The sequence below is a fragment of the Nicotiana attenuata genome, unplaced genomic scaffold (genome assembly GCF_001879085.1).
Source record: "Nicotiana attenuata strain UT unplaced genomic scaffold, NIATTr2, whole genome shotgun sequence".
Lineage (NCBI taxonomy): Eukaryota > Viridiplantae > Streptophyta > Magnoliopsida > Solanales > Solanaceae > Nicotiana > Nicotiana attenuata.
Genome location: NW_017670973.1, coordinates 18,780 through 35,555, shown reverse-complemented (window position 1 = coordinate 35,555; position 16,776 = coordinate 18,780).

Here is a 16,776-nt window from a genome sequence, read left to right as displayed (position 1 = left end):
CTGTAGCATTCTTGGTGCATGTTGTATCAAGCGAGGGTATTAAGGTGGATCCCAAGAAGATTGAGGCAGCTTAGAGTTGGCCTTGTCCCTCTTCGGAGACTAAGATCTGGAGCTTCTTGGTGTTAGCAGTTTATTATCGCCAGTTTGTGGAGGTCTTCTCATCTATTGTAGCGCCTTTGACTAGATTGACCCAGAAGGGTGCTCCGTTCCGTTGGTCCGATAATTGTGATGTGAGCTTTAAGAAGCTCAAGATAGTTTGTCTACAACACCAGTTCTAGTGTTGCCTTCCTGTTCAGGGATGTATACGATGTATTGCGACACTTCACGCATTGGCTTGGGTTGTGTATTGATGCAGGAGGGGTGAGTTATTGCATATGCTTCACGTCAGCTGAAGATCCATGAGAATAATTACCATGCGAACGATTTAGAGTTAGTCGCGATTGTTCATGTTTATGGGGTGTCCTGTGAGGTTTACACTGATCATCGCAGCTTGCAGCATCTGTTCATGCAAAGGGATCTTAATTTGAGGCGGTGAATATGGCTTGAGTTACTAATGGATTTTGACCTTACCATCATTTACCATCTGGGCAAGGCGAATGTATTTGTGGATGCTTTGAGCAGAAAGGCAGAGAGTACGGGTAGCTTGGCATTCATTTCAGCAGAGGAGAGGGCACTAGCTTTAGACATTCAGTCCTTGGCTAACAGACTTGTGAGGTTGGATATTTCAGAGCCTAGCCGAGTTCTTGCATGCGTCGTTGCCCCGTCTTCACTGTTGGAGCAGATCAAGGCTTGACAGTTTGATAATCTACATTTAATAGTTCTCAGAGAGACAGTACTACAGGGTGGTGCCAAGGAGGTTTCTATCGGCGAGGATGGTGTTCTACAACTCTAGGGTCGTCTATGTGTTCCTACTGTCGATGGCATGAGGGTGAGGATTCTAGAGGAGGCACACAGTTCTTGATATTCCACTCATCCAGGTGCTACGAAGATGTATCGTGACCTGAGGCGGCATTATTGGTGGCGGCGCATGAAGAAAGACATAGTTGAGCATGTAGCTATGTGCCTAAATTGCCAGCAGGTTAAGTATGAGCACCAGAGGTCAGAAGGACTACTCGAGTGGAAATGGGAGCGTATTACTATGGACTTCGTAGTTGGATTATCGCGGACCTTGCCGAAGTTTGATGCAGTTTGTGTCATTGTCGACATGTTGACCAAGTCGGGACTTCATTCCAGTTGTGACTACGTATACTTCAGAGATGTTGGCCATATTAAATTTAGAATATAGTTTGGTTGAATGGTGTCCATGTTTCCATCATATCAGATAGAGGCCCTTAGTTTACTTCACATTTTTGGAGAGTAGTACAGAGTGAGTTGGGGACCCGTGTAGAGCTCACCACCGCATTTCATCTACAAACTGACGGGCAGTCGGAGCTGATAGTCCAGATCTTGGAGGAAATGCTCGTAGCATGTGTGATTGACTTTGGAGGGTAGTGGGATCGATTCTTACCTTTGGCCGAGTTTGCTTACAATAATAGTTATCACTCCAGCATCAAGATGGCTCTATTTGAGGCTTTATATGGCCGACAATGTCGTTCTCCCATCGGGTGGTTTGATCCCGGCGAGACTAAGTTATAAGGTACTGATTTGGTGCAGGACGCGTTGGAAAAGGTAAAGTTGATTCAGGAGCATCTTTGCACAGCACAGTCCAGACCGAAGAGTTACGCGGATCAAAAGGCGTGTGATTTATCATTTATGGTGGGCAAGAAGGTTCTCTTGAATGTCTCGCCGATGAAGGGGATCATAAGGTTCGGGAAGAAGGGCAAGTTGAGCCCAAGGTTATAGGCCCATTTGAGGTGTTGAGACGAGTTGGGGAGGTTTCTTATGAGCTTGCTTCACCTCTCAGTCATTCAGGAGTTCATCCGGCTTTCCATGTGTCTATGCACCAGAGGTATCATGCTAACTTGTCATATGTGTTAGACTTCAACACCATTCAGTTAGGTGAGAGCCTGGGTTATGAGGAGGATCCAGTTTCCGTTGTTGATAGGCAGGTTCGCCAATTGAGATCCAAGAGGACTTCCATAGTAAAGGTTCAGTGGAGGGGCCAACCAATCGAGGAGGCGACCTGGGAGTTCGAGGAGGACATGCGGAGCAGATATCCACACTTATTCAGCACTCCAAGTATGATTCTAGACAAGTTCGACGATGAACGTTTTATTTAAGATGTGGAGAATGTAACGACCCGATCGGTTGTTTTGCCTTCTAAAACCTTGTTCCCCTAAATAAGATTTCCCATACGTTCTTTTACTTGTTTATGATTTGCGGGGATGATTAGTTTGGGATTTGGAAGAGTTCGGGTTGAAATCCGAACTCTTGGTTCTGTGGTTTGGCATTAAAGGGCTAAGTTTGACTTCTGTCATAATTTTGAGTAAAAGACCCCAAAATCGGCATTTGACGGTTCTAATAGATCCGTATGATGATTTCGGACTTTGGCGTATGCTCGGATCAGGTTTTGGATGACCCGGGAGTGTTTCAGCGCCTAATAGTGAAAGTTGGTTCTTTGAAGGTTTTAAAGTTCTTTAAATTTGGTTTGGAGTAGGTTTTGGTAATATCGAGGTCCAAATGGAATTCCAAGACTGGGAATAGTTCCGTAATGTCATTTAAGACTTGCACGCAAAATTGGGTATCGTTCCGAGTAGTTTAAGTACGTTTCGGCACATTGGGAGTAAATTGATGAACTTGAAGTTCATATTTTTGATTCAATTTGTTTGGGGTGTGATTCTTAGTTCGGGTTGAATAGGAACACTTGGTTCCATGGTTTGGCCTTAAAAAGCCTATGTTTGACTTCAGTCAACATTTTGATTAAACAATCCCGGAATCTGGATTTGACGGTTCCAATAGGTTCGTATGATTATTTACCACTTGGGCGTATGCTCGGATCGGGTTTTGGATGACCCGGGAGCGTTTCGGCGCCTAATAGTGACCGTTGGTTCTTTGAAGGTTTTAAAGTTCTTTAAATTTGATTTGGAGTAGGTTTTGGTGATATCGAGGTCAAAATGGAATTCCGAGACCGGGAATAGTTCTGTAATGTCATTTAAGACTTGCACGTAAAATTTGGTATCGTTCCGAGTAGTTTAAGTACGTTTTGGCCCATTGGGAGTAAATTGGAGAATGTGAAGTTCCTATTTTTGATTCAATTGGTTTGGGGTGTGATTCTTAATTTTGATGTTGTTTTGTGCGTTCCAAGAGTTCGAGCGAGTCCATTTTATGATTCCAAACTTGTTGGTATGTTCGAGCGGGGCCTCGGGGGCCCCTAGCGTTAATCGGACAAGGCTCGGACGAAGTTGGAAATTTAGAGCAACAACTGAAGCTCCCAGCTGCTGGTGTAATCACACATGCGCTTGGCCATCCGCAGGTGCGAGCTCGCAGAAGTGAGCCTTTAACCGCAGAAGCGGCCCATCGTGGGCTGCTCACTGACCGCAGAAGCGGGGCAAGTGTCGCACGTGGAGCGCCGCAGGTGCAATGAAGGCCATTGCAGGAGCGGACAAGGATCGCAGGTGCGACGCACGCACCGCAGAAGCGAGCCGCTGGTCGCATAAGTGAGGGAGCCGGCTGAGGGGAAGGACCGCGTCTACAAGGTCTTTCCGCAGATGCGCAAATTGCTAGGCAGAAAGGTTCATTTAATACGGGACTTAAGCCATTTCTAACCCATTTCTCACACTTCTTGGGCGATTTTGGAGCTTCTTCAGAGGGGTTTTCACCTAGCATTTTAAGGTAAGTAAGTTCTACACAAAATTTGTTTAAAACATATATTATGGGTAGATTATAACATGTAATTAGTGAAAATCATGGGTTTAGGTGAAAACCTAGGGTTTTGATAAAAATGGGATTTAACCATGAAATGTTTTATGGAATTTAGTGAAAATCATATATTTAAGTTCATAAGAATATGGGTAACAACTTTCTTCAAACATTTCCGGAATCCGGGCACGTGGGCCGTGGGTGAATTTTAGGAATCCTACATTTGGGGTTGGGTGGTCCCTTTAATAGTTGAGAAATGAACTTTTGAACATGTATTGATCAATTTATATACCATTTGATTAGTTTTGGATTGTTCGGCACCGAAATGAGGGTTTGAGCGCAATCTTGGACTGGAAAGTACGCTTTGAGACGAGGTATGTCTCTTTTCTAACCTTGTACGAGGGAATTAACCCCATAGGTGAATTGAATAAATATGTGCTTCTATTTGTGTGGGATACGTACGCACGAGGTGCGAGAGTCCGTACGTAGCTACTAATTATGCTTATGTCCGAGTAGTCTATGACCCAAATCACGTTTTACTTGCGTTGTTTGCACCCTACTTGTTAACGTAATTGCTTACGTCATATTGATTTTGATAAAAGAATCGAAGAAAGTTAAATTTCACTTAGTTGAAGTTGTGAATGGGACACTTGACTGTTATTGATAATTTGTGTTTCCATAAAGTATTTTCTTTTGTGGAGCGGTCCAAACGCGTCGTAGCAGATAGACGCATCTATGGTTCGTGCCGTTCAACCCTCGGCAGTGCACAATTTAAAATTTTTATGTTGGATCAAGCTGTGCGACCTCGGCATAATTGCGTAAATGAATCTTTGGAACTATTTATAAATGATATTGCTTCATTGGGAACGGGGCTAACCCCCGAACTCAGGAAAAAGCTTATTCAATTTCTTATTAATAACATGGATTGTTTTGCTTTGTCCCATTTAGACATTACAGGGATCCTACCGAAGATAACAACACATCGGCTAAGCCTTGACCCCAGGTTGAAACCGGTGAAACAAAAGAGAAGGCCCCAGTCCGAAGTAAAGCACGCATTCGTAAAGGACGAGGTAACTAAACTTCTCAAAATAGGGTCCATCCGGGAGGTGAAATACCCTGAATGGTTAGCCAAGGTAGTCGTAGTCCCTAAGAAAGGGAACAAACTTAGAATGTGTGCAGGTTACAAGTATTTGAACAAGGCATGCCCTAAAGATTCTTTTCCACTGCCTAACATCGATGATCGATGCCACGACTGACCACGAGATCCTTACCTTTTTCGACGCCTATTCCGGGTACAATCAAATTCAGATAAACCTGGGAGAACAGGAAAAGACCTCATTTATCACCAAGTATGGAACATATTGTCATAATGTAATGCCCTTCGGGCTAAAAAAATGCAGGAGCTACTTACCAACGCCTAGTAAATAAGATGTTCGAAGAACAAATAGGTAAGTCAATGGAAGTTTATATTGATGATATGCTAGTTAAGTCCCTACGCGCAGAGGACCGTTTGGCTCATTTGCAGGAAACTTTCGAGATTTTGAAGAAATATAACATGAAACTCAACCCCGAGAGATGTGCTTTCGGGGTCGGTTCAGGCAAATTCCTGGGCTTCAGGTGTCGAATCGGGGAATCGAGATCAAGCCTAATAAAATCAAGGCCATCGAGAACATCACCGTCATAGACAATGTAAAATTTGTGCAGAGTCTAACTACACGGATAGCTGCTTTAGGCCGATTTATCTCGAGGTCATCGGATTGAAGCCACAGATTTTTCTCTTTACTGAAAAAAGAAGAACGATTTAACCTGGACCCCGGAGTGCCAACGAGCATTAGAGGAATTGAAGCGACACCTATCGAGCCCACCACTGCTTCACACTCCAAAGGCAGATGAGAAACTTTACTTGTACTTGGCAGTATCGAAAATCACGTTAAGTGGTGTCCTAGTTCGAGAAGAGAAAGGTACGCAATCCCCCGTCTATTATGTAAGTGTAACCTTAGGAGAGGTAGAAACTAGATATCCACACTTAGAAAAATTGGCACTAGCATTGATAAGCGCTTCTAGAAAGTTAAAACCATACTTCCAATGTCACCCCATATGTGTGTTAACAACTTACCCACTTCGTAATATTTTGCACAAGCCCGAGCTATCGAGTCACTTGGCCAAATTGGTCATCGATCTCAGTGGGTACGATATCGAGTATCAACCCCGCACGACCATCAAGTCCAAAATTTTAGCAGACTTCGTGGCCGATTTCACACCAACCCTCATACCCGAAGTTGAAAGGGAACTCTTGTAAAAATCGGGCACATCATCGGGGGTCTGGACTCTTTTCACAGACAGTGCTTCCAATGTGAAGGGGTCCTAGCTTGGCATCATTTTGAAGCCGCCCACAAGTAGCACTATTAGGCAATCTATCAAAACTTCTAGGTTGACTAACAATGAGGCCGAGTACGAGGCCATGATTGCAGGTCTCGAGCTAGCTAAAAGCTTGGGGGCAGAAGTCATTGAAGCCAAGTGTGACTCTTTATTGGTGGTGAACCAAGTAAACAAAAGCTTCGAAGTTCGAGACGATAGAATGCAAAGGTATTTGGACAAGCTACAGGTAACTTTGCACCGCTTCAAGAAGTGGACTTTAGACCATGTACCTCGAGAACAAAATAGTGAGGCTGATGCACTTGCACATTTGGGGTCATCGGTCAAGGAAGATGAGATCAGTCCGGGAACTGTGGTCCTCTATCAAGATATATGATCGATGAAGGTCATACCGAAATAAACTCTACAAACTTGACCTGGGATTGGAGGAATAAATATATTGAATATTTGAAAAACGTAAAGATCCCATCGGACCCTAAAGAGTTGAGGGCCTTTCGAACCAAAGCTGCTCGATTCACATTGGATGAAGATGGAACATTATACAAAGGACATTTGATGGACCATTGGCGGTATGTTTAGGGCCTGGGGACACCGAATATGTTTTACGAAAGGTCCATAGGCACTTGTGGGAACCACTCCGGCGCCGAATCCTTGATTCACAAAATCACTAGAGCAGGGTACTATTGGGATAGCATGGAAAAAGACACTAAGGAGTTTGTTCGAAAATGTGAATTTCAAAGTTTGCACCAATGATCCATCAGCCTGGAGAGCAACTTCATTAAGTCCTATCCCCATGTCCATTCATAAAATGGGGGATCGATATTGTCGGCCCTCTGCCAACAGCCCCAAGTAAAGATAAACTTCTTTTGTTTATGACTGACTACTTTTCTAAATGGGTGGAAGCACAGGCCTTCGAGAAGGTCAGAGAAAAAGAAGTTATAGACTTCATCTGGGACCACATCGTTTGTCGATTCGGGATACCTGCCGAAATAGTATGTGACAATAGAAAGCGATTCGTCGGTAGCAAGATAACAGAGTTCTTCGAAGAAAACAAAATAAAAAGGATCTTATCGACGCCGTATCACCCAGGCGGAAAATGACAGGCCGAATCGACGAACAAAACTATCATTCAAAACATAAAGACAAGGTTGAACGACGCTAAGGGAAATGGAGAGAAGTTCTACCCGAAGTCCTTTGGGCATATCGAAAGACATCGAAGTCTAGCACGGGGGCAACCCCATTCTCCCTAGTATATGGCTCCAAGGTCTTAGTTCCAGTCGAGGTCGGGAACCTAGTGCCAAATTTCGACATGCAATGGAGGAATCAAATCACGAGGCTATGAATACTAGCCTCGAACTATTGGATGAAAAACGAGAAGCTGCGCTTGTTGGGATGGCTGCACAAAAGCAAAGAATCGAGAGATATTACAATAGAAGAACCAACCTTCGCCACTTCGGAATCGGGGACTAAGTTCTAAGGAAAGTAACCCTCAATACTCGAGACCCAAACAAAGGGAAACTATGACTAAATTGGGAAGGACCACATCGAGTCCTCGGTATCATCGGAAAGGGATTTTATAAACTTGGCACAATAGAGGGCGAACAATTGCCAAACAATTAGAATGTATCACTACTCAAATGATATTATTGCTGAGGTATGACTTTCTCCCTTTTCCATTTGTATTTGATACTAACTTATTGCAGGTGTTCAATCGAAGACGTCGAGAAAACTCTTCAACACGAAGACCTTAGGTTTTAAAGCACGTGTTGCACTCTTTTTCCCTTAGATCGGTTTTTATTCCAAATGGATTTCTCCGGCAAGGTTTTTAACGAGGAAATAATTGTGTGCTACCTGAGGAAAATTAACAGTATCCAAGGCTTCTTTTCAATCAACCTCGAATACTGGGGAGCATCACCCTCGGAGGTTATATTTTCGGGAAAAATACTTCACGTCAAAGAGCCTTGATAGGGAAAGTTTGCAATGGGCCAAACGGTCGAATGAACCGTGTCTATATAGTTTAGTCAAGCCCGGATGGCAAAACATGTACGCATGTATAATTATTTAAAGAAGCATTCTTTCTATAACAAACACTTTGTGTCTCAAAGAAAAATTTGTCATTATACAAGCTCCATACTTATGATTTTGTGAGACATGGCTCAAGGGTCGAGAGAAAACATACTTCGAACACTCGGGGACTGCACGCTCGAATTATATAAATTCGAAGTCACAAGACCTTCGAACACTCGGGGACAGGCATTTCGAACAAGTTCAAAATATTATCGCCAAATAAGTCGAAGAGGCATACCCAAAGTCTACGGCCATATTAAAGGCTACAGCCATATTGAAGTCTACGGCCAAAATCACGCGGCCTGGAGATGTTCGAATCCTGCAATAAACAATAGGCCTTCAAATATATTGAAAAAACCGATTGAAAGGCTACCCCCGAAAAAATGATTAAAAAAGGGCTTCGATAAAATCAGCCCTCGAAAAATTATATGGCTTCGATAAAATTAGCCCTCCAAAAACTTTAAGAGGTATCAAATTATCTTAACACAAACGTGCTAAGGCACAAAAAGCAAAGTGGTCTCAATCGACATCGGACCCTCAAAAAACCCAATGGGCAAAAAATAAATGCCACATTCTACTAAGTCTTTTAAGCCGAAAAGGGGGAAATAATAGCCATCTTCTAAAGTCCATATCGGCCAACCTAAAAGAGCCTAAGGGCCCAAATATTTAGAGTTCGAGACCTTGTTCTCACTCAACTCGGAACTAAGGGTTCCACTACTCTGAGCTCGAATAAAATTGACCTGAATATAGCTCAAGGATTCATCATAAAACATTAAGAGGTATTCTATTATAAGTTCGAAACTTGCCCATTATTTGCGCCTGAGCCCCAACCCAAACAACCCCTTACAAAAACCCAGTCGGTACCCACTTTATATGACCCGCTCCGTTTATCTTTAATCTCAGCCGTTGATCTCTCAAGATCAACGACTTCCATTCACCCGGCCTTTTTAAACCTAAAGAAACCCCTAACCCTATCTTTTTTACACCCCTCGCCACCCCAGAACACTCTCTTCTTCTCCTCTTCTAAAACCCTAGCGCCGTAACCCCATTTTCCCTTTGATTCCAACTCAGACATGGAATCCATCAACGATCTTCTTACCTTATTAATCTTTTCTCGCTACTGGCTAACCATTTATGGTGTTACATAATTGCTTGCCTAACATGCCAAGCAGATCTCTCTTATTGTGAACCAAATCTGGTTCAGATCTTTCCTTCTTTCCATCTATGCTCATTCTTCGTCTCTTTATGACATGAATCTCTGAGATTTTCTCGACTCTTCATTGACCCTAAAATCTAGGGTTCAGATCTTTCAAGATATGTTATAGTTTTCCTATTTTACTTGAATATTTCTCTGTAATGTTTCCGTATATCTATCTATGTGCATCTCTATTATGATTTTTCATGGATATTTCTGACTAATTTTTACTTACCCTAAAATTAGGGTTTTTGATTATTTGGAATCGAACCAAATCTGGTTCAATCTTTAATTATTCCGTCTATATGTCTCTATGCATCTTTATTATCACTCTTCCTATTAATTTCCGACTAATTTTACTCACCCTAAAATTAGGGTTTTCGATTGTTTCTTTCCCTGTTTCCTTCAGTGATTTTGTCTATATGTTTTGTGATTCTTGCCGTTAAATGTGGACCACGTTCACTTACCCTAAACTTAGGAGTCTTTGATTCCTCAAATCTGTTTAAGTCCTTAATTATCGTGTTAAAATCTCTGACTCTATGTTTTACGCATCCATGCACTTGTTACTTATGGTTTACCTTAGATAAAGTTCTGTGTTTTCTTCCCTTAATTGACTATTAGATGTTTCCGTGATTGATTATTGCCATATTTATGTGCCTAGTCCAGTGCTATTTAAACCCTCTCCCCCTTTCCCCTTGGGAGGCTCGAACTCTTAATATTCTCACTAAGAAATCTAGGGTAGAAATCCTGCCTATAAGGATTCATCTATGCTATTAATTCTGCTCATTTGTCAAAACTCTTAAGTTCTACAATGTGTTTTAGAAACCCTGTCTATAGGACTTTTATTGGTAATGTCAACTCTGCCTAAACCTGTGTGAGTTTTATATGGTGTGTAAATTAGAAATCCTGCCTGTAGGACGCATCAATGTGTTAGCAATCATGCCTATAGGACCCCCAATGTTTGATTCAACTGTTTGCTGGTAACGTGTACAATTCCTGCCCTTGTGCTGCTTGATAAATATCATGCCTATAGGATTTAGATCAATTCAGTAATAGATATCATGCCTATATGATTAAAATCAGTTTCAAACTAGAGACTGGGCCTATAGGATTTAAGTCGGTTCAGTAATTAGAAAGCACGCCTATAAGATTAAAGGGAAATACAAGACTGTGAAACATGTCTATGAAGCAAAAATCAGTGTGCATCTAGAAATCATACCTATATGGTTAAAACTAGTTCGACATTAGATATCATGCCTATAGGATTCTACTAATTGGTTCTGAATACAATCGCCAATGCCAATCACTTAGACAATATGCCTATAGGACTTAATAATAATTCTGGATTTTGTAAGCGTGATGCATTACTGTCTGACGAGATTCATTAAAATCAGTAGGGAAAATAATAGGCCTTAACACTCGCACTAATGAAATTGATTCTGTATATCACTGCTCGCTTGTCTTCTCACATAGGTATCCTGTCTATAGAATTCTGCGATCAATAAAACATGCTAATCAGTTGCGTGCGTTTGCTATTTATGTGTGGAGGTCAATATGACCCCGTATATGTTTTTATGTGAAAAGTCCTAACTATTTGACTTGTCGCCTAGTATTTTAGGATTTTTGAGCAACCCAGGCTTAGTCTAGAACCACCCCAAATAGAAGTCCTAATGCCTCCAGGACCATAGGTAAGGGACGGGTAGTGCACACATAGGAAACGAACTAGAATCAACTAGAGCGCTTTAAGTAACAACTTAAAGATAGTAGTTGGGTAGCAGGAGATGATAGTCTGTGCCCGCTGAATAATATGAGTAACACCCCGACTCGAGGGAGTTATGAAGTATTATTTATGTTGCACGGGGTGATCCTTTAGGCTAAAAATTTTTAGGACCCCCATCCCTATTGAGTAATCCTCTAGCTTCCTTATTAGACTAATTCATAAATTAAGTTCAACCGGGACCCACTGTTGTGGACCTCGAGGGGTGCCTAACACATTCCCCTCAAGGTAATTTTGAGCCCTTACCCGATCTCTAGTGATGTGAACTGGTAATATGAGTTATCTGCTCTAGGTGCCCTAGCACACCTTAATCCGTTAGGTGGAGAGTCTAACCAATTCCTTTTCCTACCCTCTCAAAGTATTTGTCAAATGTCGGAACCCGATTTCGCGAGAAAAAGGGGGTGCGACAATAACAATAATAATTTTCACAAGGCAAAAACAAAGCAGACTTTACCACGAAGCAGAGATAGAGCGGAAAGAAAAGGAACTTTTTATACATAGAAGGTATTTATAATTCCCACAAGGGGCCTTACACAAAAAACAAAATCCTAAGGACCTAGTCCACTTTGGGAGCCACATCTTCGGGAATCGCTTGTCGCGCCCCCCTTTTCCCTCTTTGCATCGGAAAATCGGGTTTATGACAATTTGGGCGTAGGACAACTCATTCCTTTTGGGAACTGGGTTTTGCAGTTGAAGAGTTGCCACCTAATGATTTAAGGTGCATTAGGACACCTATAAGTTCACTTCTATGTTTGTCTGATAACCAGAGATAGGGTAAGGGCTTGAAATTATCCTAAGGGGAAGGTGTTAGGCACCCCTCAGGATCAACTAGTGTGGTTCCCGGCCAGACAGTTTTTTGTGAATTTGTGCAATTTAGCAAATAGACAAGTATAGGATCAAATAGTAGGGGATTTAAGTTTAAACACATAAGAGTTCGAAAGAGCAATTATTAAAAGGTGGATTTTGAAGAAGTGGCAAATGAAAAGAAAAGGGGTCCTAGGTTTATTTATAATATGGATCACATCAATGCAATATCCGGTAATCACTCCTCAAAAGAGAGGCTACGCGTGGTATTAGCGCACCGGTAATCATATCCATATCTACCATTCCCACCCCGTCGAGGTATTAAAGCGCGGATTGGTCTCGACCACTATTGAATGCTATTACTCGTCCCATTCCTATCAATCCTGGAGGAACTTAGGACTACTATTCCTAAAGGGGATGGATATTAGGCTGACATTTAGGTTTCAAAAGGTGAAAAAAGCTAAGGCGACATACAAAAACACATAGGACTGCACATAAAGGGGAAACATGTAAACTACTAAAAGGCTCATGTATACCTCCTCAAGCAAAGCACATAAATAGCATGACTTAAACACAGTCAGGATCTTAACCTAAAGTACTAAGGCAAGGGGAGTTTTAATTGTTGAGGCAGACCAGTTTATTACATAACTCAGATAAGAAGTCCGAATCAGGTCTGCCTGCTGGTTGTAGCAGTTACTAATTAACAAAGGCGGGTTCAGTTTTATTTGTTGTCACCTAAGGCTTGCCTAAGTGTTTGGGTGAGATCCTATAAATATGATATCTATTACTGATTCATAATGTGGCAAAGCAGTAACAATTCTAAAATAAACGATTTGAGATCCTATTGACATGCTTTCTAAACCGTATTAATAAGAAGAGAGAGAGTTGTTTTAAAAATTAGTTCAGAACAGTATGAGTTGAACTAATTTTAGACTAGACTGGTTTCATATTCTATAGACATTGATATCTATTATTGCTAATTTTAATTCCTATAGACATGATATCTAGTTGAGCGTGAAACGAAGCAGGCAGGATTTGCTTGAAATCCCTATAGGCATGGTTTCTTTGAAAAGGTACTGATTTTAATGATGCCGGATTATAACCAATTGGATCCTAAGAACATGGTGTCTATGTGTGGCAATAAACATGCAGAATTTAAGACAAATCCTATAGGCATGTTATTTAAATGCAGAATTTTAAAAAGGTCATATAGACAGGTTCTCTAAATACAGAGTTAAACATGCAGACTAAAAAAAGTCATATAGGCATATTATCAAATGCTGAATTAATCATACAGAAAACAGGTCCTATAGGCATGTTCTTTAAATGCAGAGTTAAACATGCAGACTAAAAAGGTCCTATAGGCATATTATATAAATGCTGAATTAATCAAACAGAAAACAGGTCCTATAGGCATGTTCTCTACCCTTCTAATAGTTAAGCATGCATAATTACCCGGACCTTTCCACTAACCAACCCCAATGTTTATTACAACTTATTACAGACCAAATAATGAATTACGTCAGAAAAGTGTAAAAGAAGGGGTTACAACCAGATGAAGCCTGATTCTTGACATCCTCTCTGAGTTATGGAATAAACCACCTCAAATGCCATTTGTTTCAACGCCTTTCTCAGACTTGAGTGCGTCAAAGTTCCCTAAGGGTCTTAAGGGACCCCGGGCAGTGCTTACACCTAAGTTTGCATAACCAGATAGAGATGAGTGCATTATGGAAGGGCCAGCCCTAATGTGTCCAAGTTCAGAGGGAGCTCATGGGTCCAAGGCAAGGCTCACACAAGAGGGGCAGAACCTAAGTCTAATAGTATAACTGAAGTGCGAAAACAAAGATTTAAAACTGAGTGGAGAATAGAGAGGGGTAAGGGTGATTGGAAAATAGTAGTAGTAAAGCTAACAATACACAGAATCAGCATTTTTATACAAAGGGGTTAGGGGTTTGGGAATTCATTGCAGGGAGCATATGACCATAGGAAGGGGTCAGGTTTGGGCATGCACAACAATAGATGGTGCTGGTACGCCCATAAACCAGCCAGAGAACACAACACATAGAGGGGATATGAAGCGTATGACCCCAGAAAGGGTCAGGTTTGGGTCATGCACAACAATGTCTAATGCTGACATGCCCTCAAACCAACCAGAGAATACAAACACATATGGGATATGGGGGTTTGGGATTCATAAGGCATAATCACATTATCGAATGACTGACAGAGTATTTATACATAAAGGAATACATTGATTTACATCATGCTTTAGGAATGAAACTTGATTAAGCGCAAGTAGGAAACAGGCAATAGTGAAGGCAATAGTAAAGAAAACATGTTGTTTTTGATGCTTGAAGATTAATTAGAACATACCAGTAAAGAAGCAAATGCAGAAAGAAAAGTAAGCAAATTCCCACAGCCTAGCCTTGGCTTTCAGCCGGCTAGACAAGGCAGCAACACAAGTAGTAACAGAGAAAAGAGAGAGAGTTTTGAGTGAAGTGTGTGTTCTGAACTCAAGTGGTTCGTTCGTGTTTGAAAGAAGAGGAGTGCAAGGTATTTATGGCTTTTTGAAAACGAGTGAAGGAGAGGTAATAAGTAAAGTCTCAACACAAATATAGAAACAATCACCAGTCAGAAACAATTACACAAGTGATTCCCCTTTAATTAAGGAATCACTATTTTAATGGGTAGAAGCAGGTCTAATTAAGGGAAGAAAATCAGTTTGGAAGCAGGCTGGTTATTGCCATATAAGGGGCAGTAAAAGCATGCAGTGAGCAACCATGTCTGAGTACAAATATATACTTATTTTGGAAAGAAATCAGCAAGGTAAAAACATCACCGTAAAGGGAAAAGAATCAATTAATTTTAAATAGGCGAGTGAAATCAGGGCTCATATAAGAAAAGCTTTTTAAATCAGTCACAAGATCAAGATCAATCAAGGAAGGAACATACTTCTGCACTTCAGCATATAAATAGAGTGAACAAAACATTAGTCATGCGAGGCCAAACACATTGACAAAAGAAACAACACGCAATAGTAGCGGAAATAAGCATACGATTTAGTAGATAGTCAAGGCTCACACATGTAGCCAAAGTGAAGAAGAGAGTCAGAACAAGTACAGGTCTTGCAGTAACAAGTGACGAAACCCTTTTGAGAAATTAGGGTTTCAACCATAGTTTAGTTGAAAGATAGTAAAAATCAGATAACTCACCTAAGAAAGAGAGAGTCAGAAACAAAGAACTTTAATCGAACAAGTGCATACTCAAAAAAGCAGTTTCAGACCAAGAAGACCTAGGGTTTCTCAACAATAATCGAGTTTAAAAGATGATAAAACAAATAGGTCAAATAAGAACGAGGAACTTAATCAAACAAGTACACATCTAACAAACAGTTTCAGAACTCTAATGAGACCACAAAGGAACTAGGGTTTTAACATGCTGAAACAGATAGAAGAACTACATGAGAAAAACTTAGCAAAATCACAAACACGTTAAAATCAGAGATCTTTGAAAAGAAAAAATTAAAGGAAAACCCCGATCGGAGAAGATGAAGGGTCGTTTTGAAAGAAAGTTGAAAAAAACTTTCGAGAAAAACACTTGACATTCATAGCAAGTACAGATCTAAAGAAAATCTGAAAGAAATCGAAAGGTCTCAAAGGTTAGGGTTTCGAAAAACCCAGAAAAGGTGAGAAAGGCCTTGAAATTTACCGATCTAACCAGAAGAGTCAAGGATTTGACTCGAACGGCCATGGCCGGCCGGAGAAAGGTCAGGGATGACTGGAGAAAAGACATGAACAGCAGTCGAGCAAGGACTAGACCAGACTCCTTCGAGGTCTGGTCATGAAACCATAGAACCAAACACATAGGAGCCATGGAAGGCTGGTACAGGCCTCAAATAACCACGGAAGGTCATAGATTAGGCAGGTATTAGGGTAGGGTGAGAGGGCGGTGGCTAGGGTTCATGAGAGTTTCAGAGAGAGTTGAGAGAGAAGGGGGATTCAAGGGCGTCGAATTGTATCAAATGATAGGGTTTTGGGATCGTTTGGGATTAATTAAGGAAATGGTGTATAGGAGCCGTTGATCTAAATGATCAACGACTAGGACTAAAGGGGTTAGGTGGGAGACTGGGTTGGGTCGTATAAATTGGGTTAGGGGGTCGGGTTTGAGATGCAATTGGTTGGGAAATTGGGTCTGATTTGGGCTCAATTTTAGGCTGTAATTGAAATGAAATTGGGCTGTCATTTAAATTGCCATTTTTCCTCTTTAAAAATTATAAAAAATAGTAAATTAATATTGGGAATAAATTGAAAGTACTAATATGATTTATAACATATAACTATCAATTAAAAAATACTGGACTTAATTTCTATGAATATAAACGCAATTAAGTCCTAAAAAAAGGCTAATATTGTAATTATATGCAATTTAACTTTTAAAAAAATGAATAAATTTGTAAAAATATGCAAAAATAAATAAATTATCTTAGCTATATTTCAGCATAAATGTGAAAGTCCAATAAATGTATTACCAAATATAATAATTTTGGGAATTATTGTTGGATTTTTATGGATAAAATAGGGGAATAAATTGATTTAAAAACCTTTAAAAATTAAGGAAACATAATAAAATATTTGGGCATACTTATATATGCATACATATGCTATTTTGAAGTTATTTTATATACTAAAAATATATAGGGAAAAATTGGGTGTCAACACCGCTTCTTCGGGGGCTTCATCATCATCTCCTCCGCTCTCGG